The sequence below is a fragment of the Capsicum annuum genome, unplaced genomic scaffold, assembly GCF_002878395.1.
Source record: "Capsicum annuum cultivar UCD-10X-F1 unplaced genomic scaffold, UCD10Xv1.1 ctg1489, whole genome shotgun sequence".
Taxonomy (NCBI): Eukaryota; Viridiplantae; Streptophyta; class Magnoliopsida; order Solanales; family Solanaceae; genus Capsicum; species Capsicum annuum.
The window spans coordinates 343,733-351,935 of record NW_025820303.1 but is presented as its reverse complement, the minus strand read 5'-3'; positions in this window follow the sequence as shown (position 1 = coordinate 351,935).

The window sequence follows — 8,203 nt, the reverse complement described above, 5'->3', positions numbered from 1 at the left end:
TAAGTCCCCTTGAGTGGACATGTTAAAAAAGCCTTCCTTACACTACCCCAAACTCCACTAAACCAAGGACAACCTAATCAAGTTGAGGATGAAAGGAAAGTGGAAGCTAAGAATGGGGAAAAGAACCTGGCTAAAGAAGGAGAGTTATGTGAGAACGTTGAGCCAAGGGTTGAATTGATTGGGGGTGACAAGGAATACCTAGTTGTGGAACATGTCAAACCTATGGAGGACAAGGAAATAAATTCAAGGCATTGCTTCCAAGGTATGTACCTACCCCCTCTTATTACTAGTGATCCTTGGAGACATAATGATATTTTTCTTATATTGAATAGACCCATGAGGATGATTGAAATTATGTTGCACTATGGTAGTATTAGTGTCTTCATGAATCCTTTCTGGTGTTTACCTTTGGTGCTTGAATTGTGTGGGCCTTACAATCTTAATGCCAAATTTATTTGTTGCTTAGGGAAGAGTCCTTGGTGTGTGCTGGACGTATAACTTTGGTTTCCTAATCCTTGTCACACTTGTATGGTTGGACACATTGAAATAATAGGAAGGACTCTGTAACGCCCCAAGAACCTATCCCAAGATGTCACACGGTGCTTAAGGCCACACACAGCCTTAAGCTAACCCTCTGAGCCTGTCTTTACTCCTATAATTCACTATGACAATAATCGAGCGGTAATAAGAAAAGATAATCATTCCATGAACATACTGAGATACAAAGTAATACTGTCCTGTACAATCAAAATACTAACGTTCTGGACATACTGGTACTTTAGTCTGACAAAGCCTCTACTACATAAGACTGAAGAGCTATTGGGACAGATCCCCAACTGGCTCATACTGAACTGAAAGTAAACAACCATTTATTAACAAGACAAAATTGAAGACACAGGTCCTAACCATGAGGACTCACCAACCGCAGAAATATAGAAAAGGTACTCAAAGATCACTGTCGTTGTTGAGACGAGCACCAGAACCTATATCATGAGGAAATATAGAATACAAAAGAGTATGAGAGTCAGTACTTGGGAATGTACTGAGTATATGGGGGTGGATGCAATATTTTAAATAATATCGTAAATGTATAAGAAAATCATGCATGCTGACAATAATAACTCTCTTCGCTTGAATTATCTAAAACATCATTTTAGTAAGTCATCAGTAATAACATATGCTTCATAAATCTCATAAATCATTTAACTCAACTCAAACTCTTTGAATCATGACTTAGAGTGACTCGGTATCTCATGGTACTTAGATCATTATGGACGTGGGAGTTTCTTATAACCGACATAACTACTCCATATGAGCCGCATAGAGTCCAACGTTTTGCCCTCCTAAGAAGAGAACCCCATATTGGCAGGGGTGTCGTACTCGTGCTAGGGAGTACAACCTCAATCTCATCATCACAATCTCGTACTCGGCCTTTGGCCCACAATTATCAACATCAATCCTACGATGGCACGTAGTTCTGGAGAAATACCAAATCTCCCGCTCGGTGCTAAATACTCCTCCCAGACTCAGCTTAGGACGTGTTAGGAAATCCAACTCAATAAATATCAACTCATGGGTATATCATGATGACCAAAACAACAGTATATCTCACCGGTAAATCATATACGACTGTGGATTCCTAACTCGACTCAAAATCAAAATAATCTTTCTCAACATCATGTACCTTTACTTATCAAATCATTTCAAATATCAAAATCTTCAAAGAAACATCATAGGACTCATTCTCCACTTTCAATCTCAAATATCGATATGTATTCAATAGTTAAATCTCTCATAGAAAAACACAAATCTTGACACTTATCATAAATCGCTTAGAAATCATCAATATATATAATGACAATATACAATTGATGGAGTAAATACTCAATTTAAGAAGCATGATGGTGAAATAACCATAAATATCAAGCTTATTCGACTCAAATCTCATAAATCATACATAAATAAATTTGGGTGTAAACCCACTTGCAAAATCATGTAAATCAATAATAGAAAATAAATCTTTAGGCATAAGAACGAAAGGAGTGTTCTTGTTGAAACCCCACATACCTTAGATTTTGATTTTGAAGATATAGAAACTTGCTTGAAACTTCTTTCTCACACTTTTAGACCAAGAACTTACTGCCTTTGACTTGAGGAGCTTAGTTCTTGAACAACTTGAAGAAATTTAGAGGAGATTTCTTGAATTTCTTAGAGATGATTTGATTTTTGGGTTTGGAAGAAACCTAACGTTTCTAGAGAATTCTTGAAAGAAATTTGGAGAGAAATGGTCTTCTCTTCTCTACACACACACACACATATATATATATATATAAGGCCACAAGGAGTGGAAATGACCATGATGCCCCTTTGAAAAAAAGTTGAAATTTGCTGATCGGGGCCTGTTACGGTCGACTTGACAGTCCATCAGAGGGACCGACGATCCAACGAACACCAAAACTGGAACGTTCTACCTTGATGTGACGATTGAATTGATGGTCCATTAGAAAAGTGAAGGTCCACCAAGCCGTCCTTCACTTGAGGGCCAAAAATGAGACATTCTGTCTCGGTCTGACGGACACCTTGATGGTCCGTCAACTTTGTGACGGTCCACCACTTTGACCATCACACAGCATCCCAAAAAGGGAGCTACTTCCTTGGCTTGATGGGACACTTTACGGTCCACCAAGGACCTGACAGTCCACCAGGTTGACCGTCAAACCTAGGCTATTCGATAGCATTCAATAAAACGGCCATAACTCACTCATCCGATGTTGAATTTTGATGAAATTGGTATAGATGGAAATCTTATTCAATGATCTACATGACAAAAGGTGGAAATTAGAGAAATACAACATGGTTTAAAGATCACTCACTTTGTAAGTCATACATATCCATTCAAAAAGATAGATTTAGACTTAAGAAATGATCGGTGTATTACAGACTCTTAGGAGCATGCTAAGTTCCATAAAAAGAAGTCACCCAACTTCTTGGGTATACACTTTGGCTTGGAGTAATTTGGTTTCTCATAGATTCTCTAATTCCTCTAATAGCATGATTTCTTTGGTGAATACACTTCTTGAGGGAAGTTTTTTGAAGAGAAAAGATGTAATATGCTTCAAATGTCTTGTATCGTCTTATTATGAACTCATGTTTGAGGGTAATTTTGATGAGAATGGTGCCCTTAACTCTTTTCTTTACTATCTTTTTGCTTATGATGATGAATTGAATGTGCATAAAATGTATGATCTTTCTATTTTGGTTTATAAGCCTATTTTTAGTTCCATGAAAAGTCTATGGATTATACTAGACAAACAAATCTTGTCTCTTGTTTTTTGTCATACGTATGCGGATAGACAAGTTGTTACCTCTTTGGAAGAGAGTTTGAGTTTTTATGATTGGAAGGGTATCCTACTTCCAAAAACCTTTTGGCATGTGAAGTGTATGCCACCTTGGTTTGATGTTATAGTTGATTATGATAACCTTAACCCACATGCCATGAGTAAAGAGTGTTTTCTTGTTTCCCCTATTATTTTGCAAGGTTCAGATTCGAGGTCGAATCCTTTTCAGGAAGGGAGGATGATACGGGTCAAAGAGGCACCTTAGCTTTCAAGGACATGATTGAAAGTCAATACATAAATACTCGATCTTGGGGGGATTACCAACTAAGAGAATAAGTTTTGAAGTGTGAAGGAGGCCTTCTAACACTCCAAATCCATCCCATTGGCACACTACAAGGTTACCCCTTATGATGGGCTCATTAAGGGCCTTTTTGTCATTTTGTGTAATAAGTTTAACCTAGACTATAAGTAAAACGTTTTAGTTCATTTGTCCATAACTTTGATGGATATTTTGAGTGCTCTTGAGAGAGTCTTGCAAGTGTGGATTTCACTTGTGACAAGTGTGGACATCACTTATGTTGGTAACTAGCTTAGAAAAGGGTGGTTGCTTAGGGATTCCGGTTCCCTTGAGGTCTCTGTAAGAGTGTAGGTGTTTTTATAACATTTATTAAGGGTTTTGGTTTTTGTTACACACCTTAGTTCTTAGTCATTGTAATAATCTGTGTCACACTACCTATCTTTACATTTCATGTACTAGTTTATCTTGTTTAGTGAAAACCGTTGGTTGTTGTATTTTTGTAACTCTTATTCATCTTGTTCATCATGTATTGTGGTTTTTTTGGTGTTGAAACACCTTGTTAACTCGTCATTCTTGTGTAGTGTTTGTTGGTAGAGACAAGATCTCATTTGCTCCTCGGTTTGTACCTTGTTGAGTAGACTGTTTTGTACCATTTTTATGTGTTACGTAGATCGTTTTGTATCTGAGTGCCCCATTGTAAGACACTATCAATTTCATATGAAAAATGGAAAGAAAGGAAACCCAACTTGAAATATTTCAAAATATGGGGGTGTCTAGCGAAAGTCCAAGTTCCTATGCCTAAACGGGTAAAGATAGGACCTAAGACAGTGGACTACATGTTCACAGGATCTGATAAAAGTAGTAAAGCATGTCGGTATTTGGTTCATAAATCTGAGCATTCGAATATCCATGAAAATACGATAACTGAATCAGATAATGCTAAGTTCTTTGAATACATTTAGCTATTTAAAACTAGACATAAACAGTCTAGTAGAGGGTCTGAACTACCTCGAGATGAACTAAGAGAGAATGTATATAATGATGAGAATCCAAGATGTACTACATGTAAAAGACCATCAACTTCGTTTGGATCGAATTTTGTAATATTTCTCTTAGAAAATGAGCCTCAAACATTTAAAGAAGCGATGTCATCTTCCGACTTATCCCTTTGGAAAGGGGCAGTCAATAGTGAGATTGAATGAGCAACCATACTTAGGAGTTGGTAAATCTTCCTCCAGGTAATAAACCTTTAGGTTCTAAATATATCTTCAAAAGGAAAATGAAAGCAGATGGTACTATTAAAAAATACAAGGCAAGACTTATAGTGAAAGACTTTAAATAGAAGGAAGGCCTTGATTACTTTGATACATATTTGCCTATAATAAGGATATTGTCAATTCAAATGTTAATTGCCTTGACGGCGATATATGATCTTGAAATTTATCAAACGGATGTGAAAACAGCAATCCTAATGGAGAATTGGAGGAAGAAATTTATATAGAAAAATCTGAGGGTTTTGTGGTTCCTAGTAAAGAAAATAAGGTGTGCAAACTAGTTAAGTCACTTTATGAAATAAAATAAGTACCTAAACAGTAGCATGCAAAGCTTGACCAAACTATGTCGGTAAACGGGTTCAAGATAAATGAAAATGATAAATGTGCTTACATTAAAGACACTCAAAATCACAAGGTCACTAGAGATATTGTATGTGGATGATACGTTGATAATCAGTAGAGATATCTTTTATATAAATGCTACAAAATGAATGCTTGAGAGAAAGTTTTATGTGAAAGATCTTGGAGTTGTGGATGTGATCTTAGAAATAAGAATCCACAAAACTCCACAAAGATTGGCGTTGTCACAGTCTCATTACATCGAAAAGGTGCTTGGCAAGTTTAAGTATTTGGAATTTGGTATTGCCAAGACTTCATTGGATATGAGCTTTGCACTTCAAAAGAATAAAAGTGAAAGTGACTCATAGTTGAATTACGCAAGAGTGTTGGGATGTTTAATGTATATTACAAATTGTACACGGCCAGACATAGCATGTGCTATTAGTAATTAAGTCCATACACGAGTAATCCCAATAAAACTCATTGGATGACAATGAAAAGAGTTTTGGGGTATCTTAAATATACTCAAGACTATGTTTTACATTATAATAAATATCCAGCGGTAATTGAAGGATATAGTGATGCAAATTGTATCACCAGATTGAATGAAGTAAAATCCACGAGTGGATGTGTATTACTTTAGGTGGAGGAGCAATCTCTTAGAAATCATCCAAACAAACATGTATTGCTCGCTCTACAATGGAATATGAATTTATCGCATTAGGTAAAGCTGGTAAAGAAACTGAATGGATCTATAATTTTTTGGAAAATATTCTATATTTACCCAAGCTAGTGGCACCAGTATGTATACACTGTGATAGGCAAGTGACGATAGGTAGGGCAAGGAGCATGATGTATAACGGTAAATCTCATCATATAAGATGAAGACATAATACTGTTATAGAACTTCTCTCTAGTAGAATTATCACTGTTGACTATGTAAAGCCAAAGGATAATGTGCCTGATACACTTACAAAAGGACTATTTAGAGAAGGATTTGAGAGAACATCAAAGGGAATAGGTTTATTATGGCCTAGGACAAGTCAGCATGATGGTAACTCCACCTAGCAGACTGGAGTTTCCAAGAGCTAGGTTCAAGGAGATCAAACAAATTTGTGATTGACAGGTTCAACATTGTCAATATACCCAACCCATTCTCATGATGTTGACAATGTTTAGTAAACAAAGATAAGGCTTATGGTGTGAAGCCTTTTAATGATTATCTAAATTTGGTAGATTTGACCAAATAGTTTAATCTCTAGGATTGAACGTTTAGAAATCACCTATGTGAGGGTGAAGTCGAAGCCACTTTAAAGAAAATGTTAGTAAAGTCCTACTCTAAGCTCTCATAAAACCAGGACGTATGGCTTAAACAAACAAAATCGTGAGAACCATAAACGGTAAAAGGCTGGTTGTGTGACATGTGTTGTCTAGATATACATTAAAGCTCGACAGTTCAAAGATATCAAATCAATCGATTGACCGAGTGCATCTGATGTATGTTCACTACGAAAAGTTCAAAGGAAAACCTACTTATCCAAAAGCAATCAGTCTTTGCTTGCTAATCACACATTTGTCGGTAAAGTTTTATAAAGAATAGTAATTTCCCATTTATGTGGGGGATTGTTGGGTTCAATTGGTGTGAATAGAAAATGAAGAGAAAGTCTTGGAGAGAAAGTGTACTCATTTAAGGAAAATATAGTTCTCCCATATTGGTGGGAGAAAGCAATTTTAATGTGTTTTTATTGAGTAACACTCCTTCAAGTGGATAATGAGGCAAGAACCAAGAGGTACCTAGCGCCGTCGTCATCGTCGCTCGCTCGGCTCGCACTACTGACAAAATCAATAAAACCGACCACACGCGGTCGGTTCTTTTTTTTTTTTTTTAAAAAAAAAGCGACCACAAGTGGTAACTTTTATATTTTAAAAAATTAAAATAATTATTATTTATTTAACAAATAAAAATTAAAAAAAAAAACAAAACCGACCACCAGTGGTCGTTTTTTTTTAAAATATAATTAAAAAATATTTATAAAAACCGACCACTTGTGGTTGTTTTTTATTTTTTTTAAATTTATTTTTTAAAAAAACAACCACAAGTGGTCGGTTTTCTAGTTAAAATAAAAAAAATAATTTTAAAAAAAGGTTTATGAAACAAAAAAAATTAAAAATTAAATAATTTTAAGTAAACCTAATTATATATATAATCAAAAACTAATATATTAAGCTAATCAAATATAATTAATCGATCACTAATCTATGTATGTATAAGAAACACATCGCATTATATTATTGGAAAATATACTTGTATATGTATGTATGTATATAGTACCTATTTTGAACTTGATATAGTCGATAGTGTGCATATGTGTGTGCATGTATATGTATATATATAATATATATACATATTATATAGCGATGGTATATTAATGACATAAGATAAATCAACCGATAATTTATTTGAGTATATGTGAAATACAATGCGGTAGTAAAATCGGATATGTGATGTATATAGTACGTATGTGAAATACGTCGCATTATATTATTGGATAAGATACTTGTGTACGTATGTGATGTATATAGTACGTATTGATATAGTCGATAATGTGTATATATATGTGTGTGTATGTATAGGTATATAAATATTTAGTATATACATATTATATAGTGAAGGTATATATATTAATGACATAAGATAAACCAACCGATAATTCAACTGAGTTTCTATGAAATACGTTGTATATTATTATGGGGTAGTAAAATCGGGTATGTGATGTATATAGTAAGTAGTTGAATGTTGATAGCCAATTGAATATATTTATATATACGTATATCTCGTGTAGTGATGAAATAGATATACTATTTTGTGTCAATATAATGTAGACACATGTATATTGTTGAAGTTGTAATAACGTAAGACAAGTATTACGATGTATATGAGGGGGGGGGGGGGG